The sequence below is a fragment of the Prinia subflava genome, chromosome 13 (assembly GCF_021018805.1).
Source record: "Prinia subflava isolate CZ2003 ecotype Zambia chromosome 13, Cam_Psub_1.2, whole genome shotgun sequence".
NCBI lineage: Eukaryota > Metazoa > Chordata > Aves > Passeriformes > Cisticolidae > Prinia > Prinia subflava.
This window is the reverse complement of record NC_086259.1, coordinates 21,128,552-21,139,447: the sequence shown is the minus strand read 5'-3', so window position 1 is coordinate 21,139,447 and position 10,896 is coordinate 21,128,552. Positions and strand designations below refer to the sequence as shown.

Sequence of the window (10,896 nt, the reverse complement as noted above, 5' to 3'; positions counted from 1 at the left end):
AGCTTCAGCCTTTTCTCCCCTGCAGCAGCCAGCAGCCTCCTCGCCCACTGTGGCAGCAGGAAGGGACTTTCCCCTCCAGCCCAGACCGGGGGCCGGGGCCACAACCCAGGGATGAGCACGGAGGGGTCAGAACACACAGCTACCCTTCACACCTTGTGGAACCTCATCTACTGGGGGGCTTCCGTGGCCTCTGCTCGCAGCTCATCCCTGTGGAGTCGCTGCCTAGCACACGGAGATGCCGACCAGGTGCTTAAGGTGCCAGTTCTATGGGTCACAGCCCCCCCCGGCCCCGCTGAGGCGCTCCCTGCGTGACAGAGCCGCTGCCAGCGCTGCCCGCACGCCTGAAGCTCAGCGCTACCTCCGCTGCCCGATGCCACCGCCACACCCCAGAGCGGCGGCCCCGGGCACGGACACCACACGCGGCGCTGTGGCTGTGCCCTGCGCCCGTCACGGCCGCGCCCGCGCACGGGAGGCGCTCGGACACGGTGGGACACGGTGGGACACGGTGGGACACCGCCCGGCGCTGACAGACGCGTCCCGCCGGTGCCGGTGCGAGGGCACCCCGGGCGGGGCCGCCGCGGCGCACCAGGGGGCGCTGCCGCCCCGCCGCCGCCGCCGCCGCAGGGCGGTCCCGAGCGCGCGGGGAGCGCGCGGCGGGCGGGGCGGCCGAGGGGCGCCTCTGAGGGGGCGCGCGGTGTGCGGGGACAGCCCCGAGGGACAGCCCCGAGGGACAGCCCCGAGGGACAGCCCCGAGGGACAGCCCCGAGGGACAGCCCCGAGGGACAGCCCCGAGGGACACCTGGTGTGCGGGGAGCAGCTCCTCTGCGGGGCTCCGCCGCTGCGGGGGTACCTACACGGGAGCACCTCCGCGCCAGAGCGGGGCTGGCTCCGCTCCCGGCCCGGGCTGCGGCCCCTTGAACAGTCCGGCGGCCTTTAGTGGCTCTTCTTACCCCCCTACAGTTTAATTAAAAAGCAACGGCCCAGTTTTGGCCGTCGGGCCCAGCTAGGAATTAAAAATAAAACAGTGCACGGCCGAGCCGCAGCCCAGGCCCGCCCGTGGTCCCAGGTGTCCGCTTGCCCGTCCCCTGCACGCTGGGGCTGAGGTCCGAGTTGAGGTAAATGAGCCCCGTTCACCTGGCACAAGGGATTCCACTTCTTCAGGTAGCATTAAAAAACTGCACAGACTCCAGAAAGGAAATGAATTTTTTTCTTTTAATATTGAACTTGTAATTGTTCCTATTTTTCCTCCTTATTTGATGACAGTGAACCAAAGCGACTGACAGCCTTTGTGCGACTCTTGGAGGGCGACCGCAGTGCGGCGAGGAGGAGTAAGATTTCTGAAGGCAGAATGGTGAAGATGAAAGCGAGCCTCAGAACTAACATGTGTGCTTTATTTTTTAAAGATGGAACAGAGAGGAGGCACAATTACCCCAGATTTAAAAGATCTTTGTTCAAGCCCTGACCTACTGAAGGTTCCCATACCTCAGCTTCTCCTCCCTGTCTTAAAGCCAGGTAATAGCTGTTGCCTACCTGGCGGATAATTGCAAGGATAAATATTTTGGGGGCTGGTTGGTGCAACAGAAAAAATGCCTCATACTGGCAACACAAGGTACCCCAGATCTGGCCTCCAGTTTGCTCATAGTCAGCAGAAGATAACTAATAACAGGAACAGAACCAAAACAGGACCAAAAGGGGATAAGAGATTGTAACAGAAATAAGTTCACCAAGGTAACATGTGGAAAATTTCCTTTTTATTGGGGTGTGGAGTGATCATCCACTATCCCCTTAATAAACACAGATACATTGCAGGAAAAACAAAACCAACAAAGCAACATTTGAATGTGAGAAGCAGCACCAGACAGGTTTAGAAAATCTTCACAGACAGCATCATTCCCTGTACAAACCAGGGCAGCTTCCTGGGCTCATTAGAGAAGTCTAAGTGGTTGCTGAACTCTGTCCTCCCTGGCCAGTCCCCCTGTGTTATCTCTTATGACCATTGCCTGAACTAAAACATCATTTTGGTTACTGAGATCGCTTTTGGAGAGTGATAGAAGCCTCGATTTCCTCTACAAGAACAATCAGGCTGGGTTATAATCAATGGTGATTTTGGACAGCCCCAAACAACTCAAGTTCTTGTCCTTTTAGAATGTAAAATACACAGAGGTCCCAGTTCCTGAGCATTAATGATTTAAAGTGTCTCCTAGAAATGGGCAAAAAAAGCTTAAGAACAGCTAGACTGATCAGAGCAAAGGTCCACGCATTTTTTTGATGCTAGATTATGAGTCTGGGAGCACTTCTGGCTCACCTGGAGCAAATGTCATCAGCAGTCATAGTTTCTAGGAGCAAGAAAGTCTTCTACAGACTGGGGAACCCATAGCATGGAAATAAGAGAATCTAAAGGATTTGGGGGAAAGGGACAATAGTTGACTATCAATACTCTGAGTGCCTTTGTTTCTGGTGGCCGTGTTTTTAAAAGGACTCAGGAAAATTGGAGACAGTGCAGAGTCATAAAAATTGAAAACTGGAATAGCTGTCTGAGAATGAGACACTTAAGGAGCTCGATCTGTTTAGTTTATTAAAAAGATCAAGAGATGGTTTGATTACGATATATAAGTACCTTCAAAGGGAGAAAATACCAGGTCCTAGAGGGCTCTTTAATCCAGCCAAGAAAGGCATAACAAGAACCAATTGCTGGAAGCTGAAGCCAGACCAGCTTAAATTGGAAATCAGGCACAGTTTTATAGTGAGAATGATTAGACATTAAAAACCCTGCCCTATCAAAGGAAGGAGGATTTTTCATCTTTTAATATCTCCAAATCAAGACAGGATGCCTTTCAGGAAAGTAAGCTTGAGTTTAAAAAAAGGCTCAATGCAAGGGTAATTGAGCAATATTTAATGACTTATCATAGGCGAGGAAAGCTGTAACATCTTAATTTGGAATGACAGCTCAAAGTTTGGCAGCACGTATCTTTGGCAAACAGGTATGCTGCCTGCACTGTGTGACAGAAACTGCTGAGACCTGACTGTTTTTTGCCTCGGAGAAAGATCAGATGGCAGATGCCAATCAATGACACAGTAGTGTAAAAACCGACACCATTTTCCCATCGTCAGCACAGTCCATGTCCTGCAAAAGCCTCCCCTGGGCAGAGCCATGGCTGTGGCACTGTGGATGAGTCTGCTGAAGCCCTGGGCCATGTATATGAAGCCACAACAAAGACTATAAATTAATGTTCTGAATGAGCAGACTGTAGCTGCAGCTACAAGCTACAGCTGAAAACAGGACACCAGCCCATGAGTGGAGCCAGCTCTATATTTGTGCCCTTTTCTGGGGACAGATGTTCTGGGACTTGTGGTTGCCTGACTGTCCAGGCTAGGCCTGGATGCTCCATGCGAGCTGATGGATACAGAGAACAGGCTGGACCCAGGAACCAGGCAGAGAAAGCAGGATAGATTATGTTATTTGATGACACAGCAGCTGTGGAATTATATAAGGCTAAAATACACCCCAGTGTACATGAGAAAGAGTTCAAGCACCTAGTTGAGAACGCAAGGAAGCACACACCATCCCAGCAGCACTGCCCAGGTTTTTTTCATTACATTTCTTTACTTTGTATCATATTCCCTCTTCAAAGGTTATCATCAGTCTTTAGAATTGTCTTTGTGGAAGATCTTTGTGCCACAGCCATCATCCTGTTCTTTCTCTGAACATCTAGATCAGTGGGCTTCAAACTTTTTTTGATTGTGCATCTGATCAGTAAAAAAAAAAAATGAATGTGCATGCCAGTGTATGTGTATTTATCTATAAATTATCTCCACGTACTACTGTATTATTTACTTTATAAAGCATACACAAAAATAGGCATTTCCAAAGGATAAGCATGAAATAAACACTATTCTGAATTTTTAAAATTTATTACTGCAAAAAATAAAAATTTTCTTCCTGTGCCCTAATATATAGTCTTGTATAGCTACTACAAGGCACCTTTCAAAGATGACCAACCTTCTAAATTCTTCTAAACAATTCTGTGCAGGTGCCTCAGATTCCCTGAAGGGAAAGTGGCAAATTACTGACGGCTGAGCCTTGGAGACACGGCACAAGGGAACCGCCAGCTCTGGCATTCATAAGCTGACCAGCCCTTACCATGCAGAAGGTTTCCAGGAGCTGAACAGTGCAGCCATGATCTCAGGTAAGAATCCAAATGAAATCTGCTGTCACAACAGCAGTGCTGACCCCAAAACCTGTGGTGAAGCCGATTGTGGAAAGAGGCTCCATAAACTCTGGAGTTCTTTAGTGCTGAGTGTGATACAAGACATGGAGCAGTGCCAGAGCAACACTTGGTGCTGGATGCCAAAACAGCCGTCTGCCTCAGCTCTGGCAGTGGCCGACTCCTGAGAGCAAGTTGCTGAAGGTGAAAATGAGTGGGACCCCTTCCAAGTCTATCACTTAGGCTTATCACCAGACAAGAGCCAGAGTTCTCTGGCACAGCGTCAGGCAACCAGCATCAACACTTCTGAGCTTCTGAAGTGAGCCCTGGAGTCTGGGAGGCCTCTGGGCAGGTACCTGGGAGACACACAGTAGAGTAAGATCAAAATGTTCTGTCCCCAGTTTCTCTATGGAACCCTCTGGTTCTAGGGACACTCCTGAGGTGAAGAAGCATGTTACTATGCTATTGTTTATGAAGACTCTTTGCCACAAGATTCCTATGGAACTTCAGGTGAGAGAAGCCACGGCACGACCAAGGCACACTTGCTCAGTGATTGCCCACTTGCATTCACACACAAGGACAGAAACTGCATCTTTGAAATCGAGAGAGAACTTTGAAATACATCTGTGTTATGCCACAGCCTCACGAGTCTGCAATATTTGCTGGGCATGTGACAATTCCCGTTTCAGGGCTGAAGTGTTCTACACCTTCTAATCCAATTTCGGTTGAGTCAGTCAATGGACTTTTCATCATTTCCTTCATATTCCCATCATGATGGGGCTCATAAATCTTGCTAATGGAGGATATTACCTGATATCTGAGATACATTTTCCTTCTTGCATTATGATCACAATACATTTCATTTGCATTCCTTAGGCCCTGTCCAAGGCAATTCTTCCCCATGGTTTCTGTTTATGCTCTTCATTTGCTTGTGGACAAGTACAACACTCTTAATTTATTTTTGCCAAGTTAAACACATCTAATTCTTTTCATATTTCTTCATAAATCATTACTTCCAGCTCTTAAACACAGTTTTACAAAGAAAAGTTATTCTAGAAATGGTGTTGCCTGGGATCCACATTTACTAATCTCCCAGCAACTGTTCTATTATTTTTCTAACTGCCTGTGCTTGGCACTACTGTGCTTGGCACTAATTCAGACTGGTTTTGTTGTGTGGTGGGGTTTTTGTTATTGGTTTTTTGGGGTTTTTTTTGTTTGTTTGTTTTGTTGTTTTTTACATGTGTGTATATGTGTGTGTGTTTGGTTTTTTCTTGGTTTTGTTTTTTGTTTTTGTTTTGTTTTGTCTGGGTCCTCTACCAAGCATTATGGGGAAAATCTTTGGCTTGAAGTGTCAACTTTACATATTTTCACATCAGTCAGCTCCTTCTGAATTCACTTTTGCCATCTAGCATGCAGAAATTAATACAAAAATTATTGAGAAATTTACATCCAATTTTGATGGAATTCTGCAACACTGTCACTGTCACTCTTCTCAAATACAATATAATCCTTGATCAAAAGTTACTAATAAAAATCTTCTATTTATTCTAGGCAGCTACTATGTAGTAGATGTTTAAAAATACCTCTCTCTGTAACTGCAAACCTCATATTCTTTAATGCAGTGCTGGTATCCTGATGCTTCCCAGGGCATTCACATTCCTGTGGCTAAGTAGACATTAGCTCTGTCACAGATTCACCAGCAGAATAAAGCCAGTCTGCTTGATTCAAACTTACAGAAATAACACACCTTAAAAAAAAAAAAAAGGTATTTTACTTCTTTAGGTACCCAGTCATCCACACATACTAAAAAGACCAGAACAAGTCTCCAGGTAGCTCTGTCTTGGAGCAGGAGGTGACAGACATGCTTCCAAGTGTAGGAACTTCCTAGTGAATATGCTTCACAGATCACGAGCCAGAAAAATTCGGACAATAGTTTACCATGTACTGAGCAATACTGACTCCAATCCCTTTTTTGAAAGGAAAGAAAGGGAAAGGTGTTCCTCACATGGATTCTGCAATCCCTCACTATCTCAGCAGTTTATTATCTTCAAAATTAATTATCAATATTTTGGAAAAAAATACTAATTAATTTCTTTTACATAAAGGACACATACATGGAACTGGTCTTCTATCTATATTTCTCCTTTCCAAGTGTTCTATTAACATCCTGCATTGTGAAATGTTTCCATTACTCACAGATAGCCTTGTGCTGCTGTGTTTTCCTCTTTGTCAAGGCCCATTTATGAAATCAGTTCAGGGCTCATCCATTTTAGATTCCTCAGTGACTCTCCGTTTATAATGATTTCTTTATTCTCCCCGCCCCACATACACCATAAGCCATTTCTTGTTTCATTTTAGAATTTACTCAGCCTTTTTGATTACTCTCCCTCTCTTTACATCGTAAATAATCCTCAATATTCTGATTTTTGCCCTATTTCCTTTCATCATTTCAAGTAAAGGAGGCTTTGTACCATCAAATCTTTGAGCTACATCAATCACCTCTTCTGTCTTGTATCTTTCTTTATCAGATGAATTAATTGTGATGTGCTTATGATATATTTAAATCCTTGCCTGTTTTTCTCTCTACTTGTATTTGTCTTCCTTTAAAATGTTTCTTGCACCCATTTCTCTGACACTAGTTGCTTAGTTCCTTGAAATTTATCAGAATTTTTAACAGTCCGATATTTCCTGTTATGTGCAACTCACACACACACACAGGGAATTCAAGGATTTACCTCTTCAAAGCTGACACAGAGCTGCTCTTTCCATGCTCAGACCCCACTGAGCTCCAGATTGCAGCTCTGACAGGGAAATTCTCCCTTTTTTCATTCCCTTTCACACATTTCCCAGCCAAGGAGATCAGTGATGTTCTACTTCCACATTATTGTTCTGAGCAATTACTCCAAAGATCTTACTGATACAGATTTGAAAGAGTGAGAAAAACAAGAAATACCCTTTAATTACCAAGGACAAAATGAGTACTAGCACTTCAGCTGAGGATGAAAGAAATTGTTTCATGTTCCACCTCAAATTCCTCATCCAACATTGAAGTTTCCACTAAATTCTGAGGAACTCAGGGCTGAGAAGTGTCTGCCCTGCTTTGGATCAGCTTAAGCATGATTTGTCTGTCTCCACGCAGTGAAATGTGTGCCCTGTGCTTCCAGGGTTTCCTCAGGAATGTGCTATCGTGTCTTATCAACACACAGTACTTATTAAGTGTTGATGCAAAAAGCCCAAAGGAACATGTGCAAACCAACTTCAGAAGAAGAAATCATGAGGAAGTCCTGAGGGAGTTTATAAAGATACCAGGAGTAAAATTTGATTATTAGGAACATTCTTGTAATGCTGAACACATCCCAGTGACCATCAAAATCCCCCATGCACTTGTAAATGGACAAAAGAGCATAAAGGCAATATAGTGCAGATTCTGAAGAGGTCTCTTCCAGAAGACTGAGCAAGTCAGAAAACACTGTCCACAGGTGAACTGGATACCTTCAGTTCAGTTTGTCAGAAATACAGAAATACAGTTTGTCAGAAGTACCACAGCACGTCAGGATGGCAAGAGTGGGCAAGAGAAGGGGTTTGTAAGAGAAATGTTTTTGCAGTGCCACCCTCCCTTGCACTTTTTCTTAGGATGGTGTTTTTATTAACAGATGACTCAGATATTTTGAGTCACAAACAGAAAAATTGTTTATAAACTGATTAAAACCAAAACAACTTGAAAATTTAAATAAATTACAGAACTAAAAATAAAGCTTGTAGTTATTTATTATGCCAAGTAACCAGCTCCCATCCTGCTTGCCCTGAGTGTTGCAACACTGAGTGTTGCTCAGGGAAGATGGCTCTAGGCTTTGGCAGGCTCCTAACTCATATAGGAGGACCCTAAAATGCAGTTTTAAGGGCTCCTCAAGAACATTCTGACTGCTCTTGTAAGAATTAAAAAAAAAAAGAAGAAACTCTACCAGCTGAAGCTGAGAAGATGATGCATGTAAACAAAGAGAAAAAGACACTCCAAGAAGTGGGCTGTGTTATTTCTCACAGTAAAATCTGTGCACGGAGAGCAAAGCTATGACAAAAAAGTTGCAGCTTATTGTTTATTGCCTCAGTGATATCCAGAGAAAATCTGCTTAGTCTGCAACCCAGAGGAGGATTTTCCCACCTTCTAGCTATGAAAATCTGAAACTAATTCAGTGTTCTCTGGCCACTCATAATGCAGCCTCTACAATCTAAACATAATTAGCAACGCTGCTGCTGCTGCTAATGAATAAGCTAGAAAAGAATCTGCCCCACTCTTATCTAATGTTAATTTTCCAGAGAGAAAGGGAGAGAGATAGGCAAGGATGACAAAGTAATATTTTGAGTTCAAAGCAGGCAATTGCAATTCCATTCCATAAGGCCATTACTTTCTGAGCAGTGATTACCAAAGGAGTCTCACCAGGTTAAAAAAAAGGTCCCTCTACCTTTCAGACCTTCCTGGCTCTGAAACTCACAAACAGATATTACCAGCACCTTCACACTGGCTGGAGCCTTTCCCAGCTGCATCCATGAACAGATCATCACAGGCAGCCAAACACCTAAAAAGACTTTTGAAAATATTTTCTATTCATGATCAGACCTTTTTTCCCCTAAATGTAATAGCAACCTCTCCTGTCCCAGCAAAATCCAAAATTCAAATCACAAAAAAAACAAAAGCAAAATATATCCTCCTACTCTTCTCCCAAGACAGCACAAGCTATTCTTAACATCAGGTCATTAGCAACACAACAAGGAGAAAACATTTCAATATTAATTTTTTAAGTTAGTCCAATTAAAGATAACACCTTCAGTCTCCCTTATGCTGCATTTTCCAAACATTTTAAAACATTCAGTACAAAATGCTGATCATGAAAGAAGCTGAAAGCTAGCTGCTGAGCTTTGCCAGGAGTTAAAACTTCATCCCTAGGGAACTGGCCAGCAATCGGACACGTGATCCAGCAAGTTACACCAACCTCTGTCCTATTCCAAGGGCTTCCTTTAATCCAATTGTTTAGATACAGCTTGATATTATTATCCCAGATCTCATTACAACATTGCAGAGAGCGGTCTCTAAGTCCTGAATCGAGAATAAAGAATGGGCTGCAAAATAGTCAGTTTTAATCCTGGCTGCATCAGAAAATCTCTGCTAAGAACAAGGCATTTTTGCTTGGAGTGAGGGCCAGACAAAGATGACGGGAAAAACAAGGCTGATGTACTACAAGAAACTACCAAAAAAGGAAAGTTCAAAGCTCATCTCCTCCCCTCAACTTTTTAGGCATCATTTGGAAACACCTACACTTTCACAGGAAAGACAGGGTAGGTGCCAAACCCTGGCCAAGAGACCCACCTGTGCTAGGAAACAACTAATATGCTCTCCACCTCCAACGGACTCTTAATTATGTGTTGTCCCCAGGTTATCAAATTACATTTCTTACTCTTGAAGCTCTGTCCAGAGCTATCTTCCATCTCTCCAGTCTGAGGAACCAGCTCAATATTGGGTCTTCCTGAATAATTTGAGTTGGAATCAAATTTGGCAGAGCAGCAGTGGATGAAAAAAAAAATATGAGTACAATAGTACCTTTGCACACTATTTCTTGAACCTACCATTTCGTATGGTTATTTCACACCATCTCACTCTCAGGCCACAGGAAGTTTGGCATAATAAAATGTATTTATGATTTTTGCCTTTATAACAAGTTTCTTAAATTCTACTAGATGTTGTTAAAAAGTATTTCCTTTTCTTTTTGTAAAGCAGCTGTCCTTTGTTGGTTCTTCTATTAGAATAAGCATAAACAACAGTTTTACATTCCTCATGAGCCATGACCTGCTTTCCCTGTGGCACTGAAATGGGCATGGGCAGCTCTCCCCATGCTCAGTATTACTGGGTGGAGTGTGTCAACAACTTCCAGTTCCACTCTGCAAAAACCACTGATAAAAGCTTGGAACTCTGAGGATGAGAAGAAAAGAAGATAAATATACACACACAAAATAAACAGCAGGTGTAATTGTTTGCAAGGCTGCTACTGCTTTGAACTATCTTGATTTTGAGGGCTGCTATTATGATAAATCTTGATTCTAGTCCTCTGGAAAGTGACAACAGGCTGTCATGACATCCAACACGAAAACTGATGTTGATGCTTGGCATCCAAGCAGTTCCACCAACCCAGACTGGTGGCCAGTAATCCTCAATTGCTGAAACAGTGATTTAACTCCCAGCACCATAGTCAATTATTTCCTCTTCCTCTTTAATATATCACTCTTTTTTTTGTATTTGTTTATATTCTAGGCAGCAAGAATGAGAAATCTTGTAATCTTCCTGAAGGGCCTCACATACTGAGCACTGCTAAATATTTGGCAAGATAAATGACAGAGCTGCTCTGAAGGAATCATGTATTCTAGAAATAAAAAAGATACATCTGTTGTCTCTTTTGTCAGTGTGAAAGGTGAGCCACGTAAAACATGGGATAGCAAAATACTGAGGAATGACAGAAGACATGCCCATGTCAATTCAGGTGTAAGGTTATCCCATTTCCTTTCATTTCTGAGGATCTGACATGCTTCATTTTTCAGAAAGATGTGCAGGAGACCAAAGTAAAGGTTATTAGATCTTGCTGATCTGAAATCTAGGGGAAAAAAAGATACCTCTTGGCTTTGCACACAGGTATTTCTGGGTTTG

At 43.6% G+C, this 10,896-nt stretch overlaps 1 long non-coding RNA gene across 1 annotated transcript; it reads left to right on the top strand.

The window, feature by feature from the left end:
• The first annotated feature begins 759 nt into the window (after positions 1–759).
• On the top strand, positions 760–10,595 carry LOC134557640 (uncharacterized). Its single transcript, XR_010082089.1, has 3 exons — positions 760–1,512; positions 4,032–4,187; positions 10,507–10,595. It is a non-coding gene; the product is annotated as an uncharacterized LOC134557640 (long non-coding RNA).
• Positions 10,596–10,896: the final 301 nt, after the last annotated feature.